Source organism: Zalophus californianus, chromosome 8 (genome assembly GCF_009762305.2).
Source record: "Zalophus californianus isolate mZalCal1 chromosome 8, mZalCal1.pri.v2, whole genome shotgun sequence".
Classification (NCBI taxonomy): Eukaryota; Metazoa; Chordata; class Mammalia; order Carnivora; family Otariidae; genus Zalophus; species Zalophus californianus.
Window position 1 is genome coordinate 112,499,498 of NC_045602.1, and position 15,813 is coordinate 112,515,310.

The following is a 15,813-nucleotide window of genomic DNA, read 5'->3' on the forward strand; positions in this document are numbered from 1 at the left end:
GGGGATGATTTTACTCAAGCTATTGCAGTAGGGAGGGCACCGGAGATCCCAGGATCCAGATGTCCAAGCAGGGGGCGTTTGCCTTAGACTTACAGGGAGGAGCATACGGGTTACAGGTGGGGAATTTAGAGCTGGGATTGTCTTGCAATGGGGGAAGGCTCCTTGGTCAGCTGAACAGGAAATGTTTGTTTCTCCTTTCAGATGGCACAAACAGTTCTAATCTCAGCTAATCAACCACGAGACAAAGAATGGGAAGAGGAGAGTCTCTGGCTTTAACAGCAGGTTCAGGCAAAAGAAGAAAGGTCACAGGCAAATGAGGGAGTCATCCAAGTCTTAGGAGAGTCATGAGAAAGATGGACGAGAGTCTTAGATCTAAGTCAGATGAGGAAGGTGGTTGCTTGTGGTAAGCCATTTCTCTGGACACAGAAGAGTAGTGGGATTTCAGAAAACAAAAGGTTGGAGGGATTTCTTAATCATCACTGTTTTCTAGGAGCACAGCAGGGCTTGGGTAAAGTTTAACATTGTCAAAAGGTTGGCTGATAGCACAGGTAGAGGCCTGGTACCCTGTAACAGCAGCTTTGCTGAGTGCTGGCTGGTGAGGAAGTCACTCCCCTGGGCATGCGACCTTGGACAAGTCATTTAACCTCTACTCCATAAAATGGAAGCGATGGTATCCCACCTCGTAGGATACTATTATCAGTGAGAGCATAAACAGCAAGCACAAAGCAAAGCACCTGGAACATGGTAGGTGCTCAATTAATGTCAGCTACGAGTACTACCATTTTCTCCAAAAGTAGTGGTGTCAGGATTTGCATTCAAGCTGCATGAGTTTCAGAGACTGCACGCTTACCACCAGGTACACTGCCAGATCTCCACGTACTGATCCAGTATTCAAATTCCAAACACAGCCCAAACCTGTGGCCCTGGTACTGGGCATCCTGAGAAGTAAAGGAACAGAGCTGCCTGCCCTGGGCTGCTCATCCCGTGAGGCAGGCCAGCCCTAAATGGACAGTGGCACAGAAGACACAGTGGCCGTGAGAGCTCAGGGGAAGCACCAAACCTGGGTTTAGGGACAGTTTGGGGGTCCTGGAGGTTGTGTCCCAAATGTCCACAGACCAGGTGGCACAGAGGAGCAGCCACCCCAGCCCCCAGCCCCTTCAGACTCCTCAAGAAGCGACTTCCAGGATGGGTTCACCATACTGCCTGGCAATGACTGGTGGCTCCTGAGTCCTGGTTCTCTGACCCACTGCCCAGGCCTGACTCTGGGCCCAGGCAGGATCAGGGGATTAGGGAGGGAGCCCTTGAGGGGGACAGGAGCCAGGCTCACAGGAAAGAAGAGGCAGGGTTACAACCAAACCAAGATTTATGGGCCCCCATCATAATAATGAAAGAAAGAAAGAAAAAAGGGACGCGTGTTCGGCAATGCCCAGGGACCAGGACTGCTGCCCTGTTACCAAAAATGTCGAAGCTCTCGACTCTGCAAATTAGCATAAAACATGCTGTTTTGCATCGATTTGCATGTCATTTGCATGCTAATGACTTGACGCCACAATGCACCCAGTCCCCTAAACAGCTTCTGGTCCTCGCTTTTCTCCTAGCCCCTGCCCCTTGTCTTGCATTGAGAAGACCAGGAAATCTGGGCTCTAAGCTAGGCTGGGCGACTCACTCCCTGTGGGGCCTGGGCTAGTCCCTGCCTCTCTCTAAGTCTCAGTTTCCCTGACTGTGAGCTGAAGGAGACAAACCGAGCAAGGGTTTTCAAATTATGCTCCAGTAGCCCCCTTGGGGGCTGCAGACACAGAGACGGGGGAGCAGGTGGGGCGGGCGCCCCCCCTTCCATCACTTCCGAACAGCTGGGGCTCTGAGTAAAATTTCTCTTCAGCAATGCAGAGCTTCTCTGTTAAAAACAAAGACCAAAGTTTACAAACAAACGGACTTAGTTATCTCCAGCAAGTCTTTCTAGTACAACATTCTCTAAAGACTTGAATAGCAGTAACAATCGGAGTTAAAATATATAGCACTTAGCATGTGGCAGGCCCTGTTCCAAGCAACAGCTACACATAACTCTATCTTGACACAACTCTGGAAATACCTACTATTATTATATCCTCATTTTATAGGGGGATAAAATGAGGCACCAAAAGGCTGAGTAACTTAGCTAAGTTTAAACAGTTCAAAGAGTCAGACAGTCTGGCTCTAGAATTTACATGATGAGTTTAGCCAGGTCAATTCTTCCATTATACAGATGACATTGAGGCTCAGAGAGGGAGAGAGCATTTCTAAGCATAGCAACTAAACTGGCACTTGAACCTTGCTTCCTGCCTGAGCCCCAGGTTCTTTGCCAGGGGAAGGATGGCCAGAGAAGAGAGGTCCAGGATTTCAAAGATGCTCAGGACACTTCTCTCTTGGTCCAATGGACTTGCCAGGATGAGAGGTGGTTTCTTCCCTGGCCACCCCCAAAGCCTGCTTCCTCCTCCTCAGCCAGCCTAGTACCAGCTGGTAGACTTCAGGGAATAGGCTCCAGAACCAACCAGGACAAGGCCCTAAATCAAGGCAGCCAGCAGGCTAGTGAGAGCACCAGGTGTGCCCGTCAGAGCCAGCACACAATGCCCTGCCGGGCTGTGCAGGTGGACACCCTGCCGAGGGGGACTCCACGGCAGGGGGCTGGGGGGCTGTATCTCTGCAGGGGCAGCCGTGCCAGGCCAGCAGGTGCTCAGCCCCCACCCCTTGGGGGTCCGGTTGGGAAACCCCCAGATGCAGAGATGACTGGCCTCCCTGAGCGGTGCCCCGCAGGGGGCCAGTCATCCCTCTCTCCATTGAGTGCCCCTCGATGGCACCCTGGCCTTTCTCAAGCCCCTTCCCTCCCACCAACCTCTCCCTCTGATCTGCCCCCTCCCACCCTGCTCCAACCACCCTGGCCTTCTCTCAGCTCCTCCCTCACCCCAAGCTCTGCCCTGCCTCTGCACCTTTGTGTGTGTTGTTCCCTCTCCCTGGAACACCCTGCTTGGCCCCTTCACACCCTTCAGGTCTCAGCTCCAGAGCCACTTCCTCAGAAAGGCCCTCACCGGATTACCCCATCTAAAGTAAACTACCACTACTTTCCCTGCCCCCTCCCTCCCTGGCACTTAACCTTGTTTTCTTCTCGGCCGTTATTACAATCTGAATTTATCTTGTTTATTTATGTGCCTCCTCGTGTAGTGCCTGTCTCCACCGCTAGACTCACTGCAGGAAAGTCAGGACGGTGTCTGTCTTCCAGAAATATAGTTCTCAATAAATATTTGTGGAAGGAATGAAAAAAGAGGGAAAACAGTAGCTGCCGCTGATTTATTTGGTGAGTGCCGGTCTCCCCCTCCCCCACCCCGCCCCGGAATGTCAGCTCCAGGGGAGACAGGGATCTAGGTCTGTTTTCTCTGTGGCTGTGATCCCAGGAGCTAGCACAGTACCTGGTACACAGTAGGTGTTCAATAATATCTGTTGCATGAATGAGCCAAGTGTGCAAGGTCTCTGCACTGGGAGGCAAGAGACCTCGGTCCCTTCGCAGCAAGCCACCGATGGGGTGTAGGACTCTGGGCAAGTCCCTTCCCTCCAGGGACTTTGATTGCCCCATCTGAAAACTGGACTCTGGAATCCCTGCCGCCATCACCAGGACTAGGGAAGGTTAGGTGCGGCCCACCTCCCTCACTCCCCAGGGGAGGCAGATGGGGCAGATACCAGGAGTCAAGGGACAGGCAAACCCGGATATTGATCGAGACATGGCTACCAGGTGGCTTTGTGACCTTGGGGAAGTCACCGTCCTTCTCTGAGCCTCCATTTCCTCATTGGCAAAAGGGGCACAGTAACTGTGAGGACGACATGGGACAGTGGAAGGAAAAGCGTTGTGCCAACTGTAAAGTGCCATATGCCCGAGCAAGTCACTTCTCATCAGCCAGGCCTCACGGCAGAGTGGTCGCTACGTGGCTCCGCCCAGCACGTTCTCTGCTTCCTTATCTATAAACGGGGCCCCCAATAGTGCTGGCCTCCTCCAGGGCTGTTGTGAGGATTAAAATGAGAAAATATATGTGTGGACCTGGCACATAGTAGGGGTTTTAGAACCACAACCCTACTAACTGCCTCTGTAGCTAATCCTGTCCGTTATTTGGATTTCCCAAATAATCGGGGCACAAGGGAGACCCAGGGTGAGGGTGGGGGTGGGCATGGTTTGAGTTCAGTGTCGGGGGGCGGATCCGGGAGGATGAGGCTGGAGAGGTGGGCCAGGGTGAGATCAGGGGGCCAGCCCCGGGAGCTTAATGGAGATGTAAACTTTGTCATGGAAGCAGGGGGAGCTATAGAATGATTTTACACAGCAAAGTAAAATGATCTGATCTGAGTTTCAAAACAATCCCTCTGGCTGCCAGGTTGCCACTATGGCTGGTAGTTTCCCATGCTCGCTACCTCCCTTTCCCTCAGTTATTAGAACCCCTAGATATAGCTGGGCACATGGACCCCCAGACTAGAGACCACAGTTCCTAGCCTCTCGCCATTAGGTGTGGCCATGTGTCTCCATTCCAGCCAAGAGGAGGTAAGAAGACCACCATATGCAATTTCTGGGAGAGGTCTTTGTGGAGAGGGGGAACATTCTTTGCCTCTTCCTCCTTCCCTTTGGCTAGAATGTGGACAGGATAGCTGGAGAATGAGCAGCCATTTTGGACCAAGGTGTTGAAAATGGTGGAACACAAGATAGAAGCAGCTTGGGTCCCTGGGGATTGAGGAGCCATCTTGTCAGCCTAGGGCTGCGTACCTCCAGGCTGTTCCTAAGAAAGAGAAACCACTGTTTGTCTCCTTTAAGTCACTCTTCTTTTGGGCTCTCTGCCACGCACGGCCAACTCCAAAACAAACAGATCCAGTTAGCACAGATGATCTTGGAGCTCTGTGGCCTACCTTGAGGTGTATGGGGCAGAGGACTCTGCTGGCCTTCTGCTTCCTGCCCACACTAGCCCTGAAGCTCCTGGCCCAGGCTACCTAGCTCAGCCCAACTGAGGGCACAGCCCAGCTCAGCCCCACTGGCTGGCATCCCCGGGTAGACTCGGCTCTGCCAGGTGAAGAGCTCCCGGGGGGCCTGAGACCAGGGATCCTGCTGCTATCCTCGCAGCTTCGAGGGGCAGGGCAGAGAGGACAACGGCAGGATGGCATTGTCTGTTCTCATGGGCCACCTCCAGCCCCTTGTTACCCACCCTCCACATGACACCCAAGAGACCTTCTTAGTGTCCTCTCCTGATCCCACAAATTCTGCTTTGGTGCCTTCCTGTGGCCCCCCAGGACCTTCAAGATGATGTCCAGTCACCTCTCTGGCCCACCGGGTTTTGTAGGATGTGGCCTGATTCTTCAGTGAAACACAAATCCCCGCTCTGCCTCTTCTGAGTTCTGTGACTTCAGGTAACTTGCTGAAGCATTTTAGGGTTTACTTCCCTTATCTCTGAAAGGGAGATGATTAGAACAGTGACTTCCTATTGTTGTGGAGCTTCAGTGAGTCAGTGTGGTGGTTCCAGGCAATTCACTGCTGTGTAACAAACCACCCCAAACACAGTGTTGTAGTCAAGTTCTCATGCTCACAGATTCTTAGGGGTCAGGAATTCAGACAGAGCACAGTGGAGATGGTTTCCTTCTGTTGTACAGTATCTGGGACTCAGCTGGAGAGAGTCAAGGGTTGGGGGCCAGAATCATCTAGAGGTGTCTTCCCAGAATCATCTAGAGATGTCTTTCCTGACATGTCTGGCAATCGAGACTAGTTCAGCTGAAGCTATTGGCCAGAACACCTATGTGTGGCCTCTCCTTGGGTCCCAGGCTTCCTCACAGCGTGGTGGCTGGGTTCCAAGAGGGAGTGTCCCCTGAGACCAAAGCAGAAGGGACATGGCCACCTCCAGCCTGTCCTCAGAAGTCATACAGAAGTCACTTCTGCCACATTTTGTTCCTGGAAACAGTCACAGAAAGAACACAGACCCTACTTCTTGACGAGAGGAGTATCAAGGAATTGGGAACTGTAATTTTAAACAGCTGACACAATGCCTGGCTCACCATAAGCACCCAGTAAATGTTACAATAACATCAGGGTCTGGTGCTCTTTGTGTTCAAACAGTCGTATCAGCTGACACTAGGCATAAAGGGGTTAATGCAGAAGGCATTAACAGCCCCATGAGGCCAGAACCAGCACGGAAAGATAGAGCTTGGATAATAAGAGCTAACATGTCTTGGGTTCTTACTGGACGCCAGGCACTGAGCCAAGCACTTTCCATGCATGATCTTATGTAATTCACAAAGCAATCCAAGGGGTAGGTCCTATCATTACGCCCATTTATTAATGAGGAGTCAGAGGCTCAGAGAGGCAAAGGGTCCTGCCCAAGGCCACACAGCTAGGAAGAGGCACCGGCAGGATTTGAACTCAGGCAGCATGTTGTCAGAGCTGGTCCTCCCTTCCTGAGACGAAGCTGGGCAATAGCCAGGCTGCCAGGTGGAACAGGCCGTCCTGACTGTTTGGTGACAGACAGGGAGGGCCTGTACTGCTGGACAGAGAGCCAGGACCAGGAGGTTTGTCAGCTGTAAGCCCACAGTCGCAGGCTGGGGGAATGGGGCCAAGACCTCCGTCTGGATGGATGGAAGAGGGAGGGAGTGAAGAGAACCCAAGGAGCAAGGCAGAGCCCCCCTCCAGAGGCAGCAAAGCACGAAGGGATAGAGATAAAGCCCCAGTCACTGGAGCTGAGCCCCAGGACCCCACGGGGCCCTGAGCTCTGCTCCCTGGAGCCCCCACCAGGCCGTCACTGGCCCCCCACCTGGAGCAGAGCTCAGGCGGCTACTGGAGGTCAGGAGGCCTCAGCTGCAGGGGAAGAGCAGGAGGGCGGGGAGAGGAACACCACTCAATGCTACAGCCAGGAGAGGTCACAGAGGGGACTCCCAACAGTGACGGGTCTGTAATGGCAACCAGCACACCTGCAGGGGCTCCAGACGGCTCTCCCTGGCACCCTCTGGCCTTGACTTCTCTTCTCATCTTGACGACTCCTGACCCCTCCCTTCTCTCCTTAATTCCATCCACCCCCCACTCCCATTTTTTCCTTCTTTCCTTCTATCGCTTCTGCCATTCCTTTCTTTCATATTTCTCTCCCTTCTTCCCTCTTTCCTTTTTCCTTCCTTCTCTCCTTGCCTCCATTCCTTCCCCATTATGAGAACTCCCAGGGAGAAGCTCCCCCAAAGGCAGGGGAAACCTGGGCTCGACCTAGTCGTGACCACGGACTTCACCATAAGATGAAACATGACTCCGAAGCCATCACAAAACCAGTCCTAACAGTGCCAGGGGTCTGGGATGACCTCCTTTGTCTCTCCCAAAATCAGATGAGGGATGTCAACTCCTCCCGGCCCCAAAGTCAGGGGGGTTGTCTCCCAGAGCATCTGAGTGTCCTGAGTATTACCAGGACAGGGCTTCCGGGGGCACTGGATTACAAGCCCGTTCACCTCGGACTAACTGCAAGCCCCTCCGAGCCCTGGTTTTCTTGGCTGAAGCAGCCTCATGGGTTGAGAAGAGGGTAAGACGGACGCCCCCCACTTGCCCTGGGTCACAGGAGTGCTTCCGCCCTGCCTGGTCCCTTGCTGGCATGGGCCTCTGACCTTTCTCCCAGGCCCGTGGGGCAGAGCCAACTCCCAGCTGATGTTGGCAAGCAGCTAGGAGGGTGGACCGGCAGGCTGTCAGGGCCGGCCTTGTGCCCAGAGAACCTTCTGTGCCACTGTTCCTCGGCCAGGCAGGCCCAACCCACCGGCCACTTCCCGTGCCCGTGGCAGGACAGGGCTGTAGGCCCCTCCCCTCTTGCATCTCGCTCAGCTGACCAGGGTGGCCACCCACCTCCCTCCAGGCCCTGGAAACAGAAGTCTCCAATATAAATGCAAATTCACTGCAGTCCCCAGTCTCAGGCTGGCAGCTCCAGCGGGGCTGCAGGCTGGGAACAGGAGCTGACACTGGCCCAGAGGAGATAAGGCCCTTCTGGGCCACCCCCGCCCCCTACCCTGCCCACTCCGCAGCCTGTCGGCTCCACAAACACCCCAGGGAGCCCCAGCCCTTCCCCTCTGCTGCCCCATAAGGCCTGTGATGAGCATGCAAAGCCCCCCGACAAACACACACACAACACCTTGCTGCAATCAAGGAGGACCACCGCCGTCCTCAAATCATGACCGTGTTCCACCCTCCTGCCCTCTCAGGAAGCAGGCTGGAGAAAGCACTAGGGACACGGGGGCTAATTTCTCCCACCATCCTCCACCGGGCTCAGGGGCACCACTAGCCCATAGCATTGCTTTGTGTGAGTTAGAAACAGGCAGCCCTTCTTCCTGGTGAAAGGCACAGCCCCTCCACAGGGTTCCTGGCAGCCTCTTAGTCCCCAGCGGGGCACCCTGGAGCCCAGCACAGCCTGCATGACTACACGCCACAGATCTTAACTGGACCCATCTCCTCTTTGGGACTTGGTTTCCCCTCTGGCTTGGGGAATCACCTAGGGAGACCTCCCACGTGTTGCACCAATCCACTTAGGTTGAGCCCCTGGAAATGGACAGGGCAGCCTCTTGGGTAAGACCTCTTCTGGCTCCAATATTCTCTCATCCTTCCATTCCTAGGTCCCAGACATTCCAACCCATAAGCCACTAACTTCAAGAATGCTTAACAAGGGAGCAAGGCATCTCTGGCAGAAGATTCTATGATCCACATGAGACAGAAGTTGGGGTAGGCTTGGGCTCATGAGCAGGGCTCCCAAAAGGCCCAGGGTTCAAATCTAGTACATTCTGGCTCCAGCTCTAATGTCACCTCCTCAGAGAAGCCTCGGCTGCTGATGGTCTCATATGGGGCATATGGGTCTCCCTTCCCTACCTCCAGAGACCATATCATACTGCCTGTTGGTTTTCTTCATGGCCTTTATCGTTCTGTAAAATTGTCTCATTCACTTATGCCTTCCATGGTTACACTGTCTCCCCTCTCCCTTATTAGAATTCAAGTTTCTACAAGAGCAGGCACCGTGAATCAATAACTCCTTCCTCGACACTTTCTGGGGGGATCATGCCGGATCCCGACACAGGGTTAGCATAAGGCGTTCATCAAGACAGCCAAGGGTGCTTAGCAGAGAGTCAGCACACAGTAAGTGCTCAATAAATGTTAATGGCTATTGTTATCGTTGTCATGAAAGGGCTGTGGGCGTCCTGGTCCCAGAATTCCCAAGTCCTGACACAGCCTCCCATAAATCCCAAACCCCGCCCTGGGGCCAAGTCATGCTTGCCCATGTACTCACCCCATGACCACAGGCAAGTGGCTGTTTCTCTTGCTCAGTCTCCCTGTGTAAAGTGATGTTGCATTGCCAGGAACGTCACAAAGTTGCTATGAGTGTCTAGTGACATCAAGAGGGAAACACACTTTTTAATCCTGAATATGATTTCAATACTATGAAAAACTCTGCGGGCCTCTCCAGATTACCCAGCCTCTGAATGTGATGGCCAAATCCTCCAGAGCCCCCCAGCACCCTCCGCCTGGAATCGCAAGGCCCCGATCTCCCCGACCCCATCCACCCATGTCTTAGGCTTCTTCGAAGGAGGGGTTTCCATGAAGGCAGAGTTTCTCAAAGTTTCAACCTTCCCAGCCCCCACCAGCATTCTGTCTGTATTTCCTACAATTTCTTAACATTTTTTTCTTTAAATTGCCTCATTTAAAAAAAAAAATAAAGCCAATTCATGCTCATGGGAAACTATATAGTGCTGCCACTAATAAAAATTAGCATCGATTTTTATAAAAAGAGGATATATAATTGATAATCGCTAAAATAAATGCTTAAGGGGCGCCTGGGTGGCTCAGTCGTTAAGCGTCTGCCTTCAGCTCAGGTCATGATCCCAGGGTCCTGGGATCGAGCCCCGCATCAGGCTCCCTCCTCCGCGGGAAGCCTGCTCTTCCTTCTCCCACTCCCCCTGCTTGTGTTCCCTCTCTCACTGTGTCTCTCTCTGCCAAATAAATAAATAAATAATCTTTAATTTTATCTTAAAGATTAAAATAAAAATAAATGCTTAAGTAGTAAAGTCTGATACCCCCAGCAAGATGCGAGTCCTGATCTAAAGTTTTCAAGTTCACAAGATGAGGGTTCTCCGGGGAACTTTTCTTTTATTATTATTCCTTTGTTCACTGGACAAACGTTTCCTGAGAACCTTACCTGCCCAGCCCAGGTGTCAGGAGCTGTAGAAGACAGCATTTCCAGCCCTCAACACACAACGGTCTCCTTGAGGCAGCAACTTACACCCTTCCAAATACAATTAATTAGCAGAGAATCATCACCCACGCTGGCCTCACGGGGGCATTTCTTGGCTCTTTTCTCTCAACACCACCTAATAAGGGTGTCTTACCTGTGGAGGTGTGGGAAGGAAGAGAGTGAGTAAAGTCTGTATTGCCAGGGTGACCATCTACAAGCATGCCATTGCAATCAACATGCCCACTAACTACTCCTGCTCAAAATGCAGTCTCCAGGACCCCCTACCCAGTGCCATCCATCCACCTACGTCGCCGATTCCACAGTCTTGGGATGGGCAGTTTAACACAGTGGCATATTGTTTTCGGGAAAGGAATCAAAAGTGAGACCTCTGGCAAATTTGGTAAAATATATCCTTTCACTGGATGGGCAGTTTCTGTCCTAGGACTTTATCTAAAAGAAATCATCACGAATGTGGACCACAACAGCTGCAGGATGTTCTCGGCAGTATTGCTGATAAGAACGAAAAGTTGCGAACAAAGTGAATGTTCCTCAATAGGGGATTCAGAAAAAGATAGGATTGTCCACGTGATGGGAAACTATGCAACCATTTACCGACGATGCTGTAAAAATGTTCGTGCTAGATTATTAAGTAGAAAAATAACAGCAAAATAGGATGTACAATACGTCCCTTTTTAAATATATATACATATGCATTGTAGAAAGATTGGGATGGATTTGGGCTGGAGAGGATTTCTTAAACAAGAAACAAAAAGTCCAAACCATAAAGGCAAATATTAATACATTCATCTGCATTAGAATTAATACTCTGTTCAAAATTCACAATAAAAAAGTGAAACGATAAGCCACAAGCTGGGAAAGTTTGTAACAGTCTGACTGACAAAGATTAGTATCCAAAATATACAAAGAACTCCTACAAATCAGTAAGACAGAGACAATCAAAAAGAAAAATGGGCTAAAAATTTGAACAGACATAAAGAATAGAAAACACGAACAGCCAATGAACATACACAAAGATGTTCAACGTCTTAGTAACCAGCGAAATCCAAACTAAGAGTTGGTTTTGTGTCCACTAGATTGGCAAAACTTACAAAGCAGGACAAATCCAAATTTGATCACTTATGCGGAACAAGGATTCTTTGGCACTGGTGACAGGGGGTCAATTTGTACAACCACTTTGAAGAACAACTTGGCATTATTTTGCGCTTACTCTACAGCTCAGTAATCCCATTCCTGGTGACGTTCTAGAGAAACTTGTATGTGTGCACAGGGGGTGTGGGCAACAAGGCTCAAATTGGCAGGACTGAGCCCTTCCCTCAGCCCCCTGTCCTCAGGCGCCTGATAAATTCTTCTTCCTTCCGCCCTGTCTTCTGACTTTCTGTGGACGACATTGGACAATGCTTGCCCTAGGGCTGGGGCTTTAACTCTCCCACGCCGCCGGGTGGTGTGACCCAGCCCTGTTGGCCAGTCACTGGACAAGGCAGATCCCATGCTCATCATCTGAGTGGAAGCAGTGGGATGAGCTAGAGCTGTAGTGACTGTCCTGGGGACCAGGGAGAGGCCAAGAGCGCGCAGGGTGTTAGGAAAAGAGGTGGCAAGGTGACAGTCATCCAAATAATAGACTCCTCTACTGCAGGACAAAGAACGGGCAGCTCCATACGAGCCAATCGGAAGCATCCAAGATACGTGGCCAAGGGGAGAAAAGCATGCGGAGCAGCTGCAGTTGTGAAAAGGGGGAAGTAAGGTGTGTCTGCGCTTGATCACTTGTATGTGCATAAAATGCTTCTGAGAACAGGAACTTGGCCTTGGGGGAGGAGAAGGGGTGGCTGGGGTCAGGGATGGGGAGAGGCTTCACTGCATCCCCTTTTGTACATTTTTATTTTGTGCGTTGCACGTGATCCTACGGAAGATAAATAGAGTAAAAAATGGAAACAAGAAGCAGTCACGGGAAATACAACACATATGTAACTATGATGAGAGTTGAATTAGTTGCTGATCATCAGGCGACATAATGCTACTCCCAGACCATTAAACAGGATTGCTGTCAACTTAGTGAAGTTTTTTTTTCTTTTTAAGAAATTTTTCCAGGCAGCTTTTTTCAGTTTCAGACTTTTCCATGGACGCTTGAAGAGCCTGTGGCTTCTTGCATTGTTCCTGTTGGGCCAAATGCGTGGAGTAGATCCATTCATCACCCAACACCCAGCAGCCCACCGGTTCCCCAAGGGCGACCCGTAGGTACGCATTCCTTTGACTTAAATCATGTATTGGGTTCTACACTGAGGTTGCTCTTCAGTTAGAATGAGTCCAAGGGGAATTGGCATGACCCTCCCCTCAGTCAGGAGCCAAAATGCACAAGGTCACTTTCTGGACCTCAGTTTCCCAACGGGTCACACGGTGTATATGTGTCTCTCCACCTAAGATACTCTGCTCTGTCCTACCCCTCACCTCCTTGCTCACTCTTCTTCCACCACACTGATTCCTTGTTCTTCGAACCCCCCACTGTGGTCGGCAGAATTCCAAGATGTCCCCCAAAGATTTCCAGCTCTCCTCCCCAGCCCCTGCAGGTGTCTCGGTCCAGCAGAATGCCCTGGACTGTGGACGTGATGGCATTTACTCACGTGATCAGGTCATGATATACGGCACAGGTAAGCTGACCTGTGACTTACAGAACTGTGAGCTAAATGGGTACTGTTTTAAGCCACTAAGTTTATGGTAATTTGTCACATGATAATAGAAATTAATACACACACACCAGGCTGGCTCCACTCTGGCTTTTGTCTGATGGGTCCCTCAGTCTGGAAGGCTCTCCCCACAGATCTCCACAGGGCTCACTCCTGCCCTTCACCCAGGTCTCTGTTCAAACATCCCCTCCCAGAGAGGCCAGCTGATCACACCATCCAGATGAGCACCACCCCCTCATTTGCTATTCACCCTCCTGCATTATTTTTCTGTATGTCACTTATCACTACCTGACATTTTAGAGCCTCCGTGTCCTCTGAATAAGTTTTTTTAACTTTTTACTTTGAAATAATTTAAAACTTATAGAACAGTTGCAAACATCGCACAAAGAATTCCTGCATCTCCGTCACCCAGAACCCCCAAATGTTGACCTTTATTTTTTTTAAGAGAGGGAGAGAGAGGGGTTGCTGGGAAGGGAGATTGAGGATCTTAAGCAGGCTCTACACCCAGCTCAGAACCCAACGCGGGGCTTGATCCCACGACCCTGAGATCATGACCTGAGCCGAAATCAAGAGTCAGACACTTAACCAACTGAGCCACCCAGGCACCCCCCAAATATTGACATTTAAACATGTTTGCTTTATCATTCTGTCTTTGTATAGAGAGATTTTTTTCTGAACCCTCTGAACTCTTTTTCTGAACCCAAGAGTAAGTTGATTCCCCCACTGCCCCCAAATACTTTAGTCTGTAATTCCTACAAACAAAGACATCCTCCTGCATAAGCACAGCAAAATCGTCAAAATCAGGACACTGACACTGATGCATTACCACCATAGAATCTTCAGATCCCAGTCAAATACTGTCAATTGTCCCAGTAATAACATCTTTCACAGTAAGCTAAGGATTCATTCAGAAATACTCACCGTATTTAGTCGTCTTATCTCTTTCATCTCCTTTCATCCACAACAGTCCCTCAGTTTCCCCTTCCCTTTCATTATCTTGACACTCACCCAGATTACAGGCCAGTTATTTCATAGAAGCTTCCTCAGTTGGAGTTTATCCAATGGCTCCTCCTGATCAGATTTAGGCTTCGCATCTTTGGCCGGAACATGGCAGAAGTGACAGGGGCTCCTCTCTGTGCGTCTCACCTGGGGGCATATGCTAGTCACAGGCTGTGCCACTTTGATCCCCTGACTAAGGTACTCTCTGCCCTGTTTCTCACCAGAAAATTACTCTCTTTCTCTTTGTAACAAATATGTTATCTTGTGGGGAGATATTTGAAGACTATGTAAATACTCGGTCCCCAACAAATTTTCATGGAGTAGTTTTCATCTTAGCACCCAGTAATGATTCTGCCAGAATCAAATCTACCATAATATTTCCATCCTTCCTTCTGCATTTGTTATTAGACATTCTACGGTGAGAAAGAGCTTTCTCTTCCTTCACGTGTGTGTATGTATGGATGTAGATGATATCCGCGTAGATCCACAGGGCCCTATTTTTATTCAGCGGGTTATAATCTGCTATGTCATTACTTATTCTGATGCTCAAATTGTCCCCGGCTCAGCCAGTCGCTCCCATGCTCTTCTGACATGTTCCCCACATTACTTGAGCCCTTCTACTCACTTTCTAGCACAGGGAGATGTTTCAGGCTCACTGTCTACCTTCCAGGCCCCAGCTCTCAAATCATCCTTCTGCCCAAGGAGCCCTGGTTCCTGGCAGTGGAGGATGCCGTACTAACACAGCAAGATCTGGATGCTAGGAGCACTCACAGCTACATGGGTGTGAGCGCTCCTGGGCTCTTTGTGGACGGAGCTGGGCAGTACACGGATTGCAGGATGCCCCTCACACACACGCGAGCACACCCATGCATCTCTGCTGATCTATCTATACGTGTCCAAAGTCGTGAGTTTACTCTGACCCCTCCAACTCCATTCCAGCACATAGGAATCACCGTAGCCGTTGCTGTTTCCACGTTTCTAATTCCCTTCTCCGACAGTGAGAATCTGGCCTCTCCTTTTCCTCAGTATACTACTTACTCGTTCGGTCCCCTGACCCACAGAGCCCCGGCCTCACTTGGCTGCCTCCCCTCCTTGGCCCCACACCCAGCCCTTCACCTCCAACAAATATTGGGAAATGAAAGGAGGAAGGGGGAAAGATGAATTTGTTTTGAACTAGTGATACGTTCACTTGGTACCAAATAAAAACTATGGAAAAGTATACAGTGAAAAGTCTCCCGGCCTGCCCTGGCTCTCATTCCAATCTTTGTCCTCCTCTCCACTGGGACAAGTACTATCCGTGTGTTATATGCACAGGCTAATATAGAGCTACTTCTTAGTTCCCCTCTTTTCACAAAATAGTCCTCATCTTGTTTGCCTTGCCAATACTTCTTGGAGATCTTTCTGTATTCGTACATAAAAAGCAGTCTCATTCTTTTTGTGGCTGGATAGTATTCTTTTGCCCTACTCCATTCACTGAATCGGTTCGCCAATAATAGACCTTGGGGCCGCCTCTAAGACTGCAAGACCGCAATAAGTAAACTTGAATGTACTCATTTCACATGCGTCTAAACACATCCAGAAAATAAATGTTCAGACGTGGGATCATTGATGTGATCTTATGTGTTTATGTTCAATGCTCTAAGGTCTGTCTCCCCTCTTAGAAGAGGAAAGGGACTCTGTTCCACTCACTGCTGTTTTCCCAGCACCAGGAAGCACTTGAATACAGTAGGCACTCAATAAATATGTGTTCAGTGAATGAACGAATGACCGATGCCCTCAGATTCTGCCGTTGACTGTCTCTAGAATGTGTGGAGCACCTGCTGTGTGCTCGGTGCCAGGCATCACTGTGCCAGGCCTCCAAACCTCCCTGTGACGAAGGGACTGTT

General features: G+C 50.4%; 1 protein-coding gene and 1 long non-coding RNA gene across 6 annotated transcripts in view; one reads left to right on the forward strand and one right to left on the reverse strand.

The window, feature by feature from the left end:
* The window catches only part of FAM110A (family with sequence similarity 110 member A), a 122,222-nt gene that overhangs the window by 82,810 nt on the left and 23,599 nt on the right, over positions 1-15,813 (reverse strand). For 3 of the 5 annotated variants that reach the window (XR_003524492.1, XR_003524490.1, XR_003524493.1), the window contains exons 2-3: positions 10,194-10,383; positions 9,288-9,383 (exon numbers count right to left, since the gene is read on the reverse strand). The gene's annotated coding sequence lies outside the window, so the exon portion shown is untranslated. Of the gene's footprint in view, positions 1-398; positions 1,895-6,475; positions 6,616-9,287; positions 9,384-10,193; positions 10,384-15,813 lie in introns of those variants that run through there. The other 2 variants (XR_003524491.1, XR_003524494.1) reach the window with 2 other exon arrangements.
* On the forward strand, positions 282-5,411 carry LOC113937093. Its single transcript, XR_003524495.1, has 3 exons — positions 282-403; positions 3,196-3,328; positions 5,293-5,411. It is a non-coding gene; the product is annotated as an uncharacterized LOC113937093 (long non-coding RNA).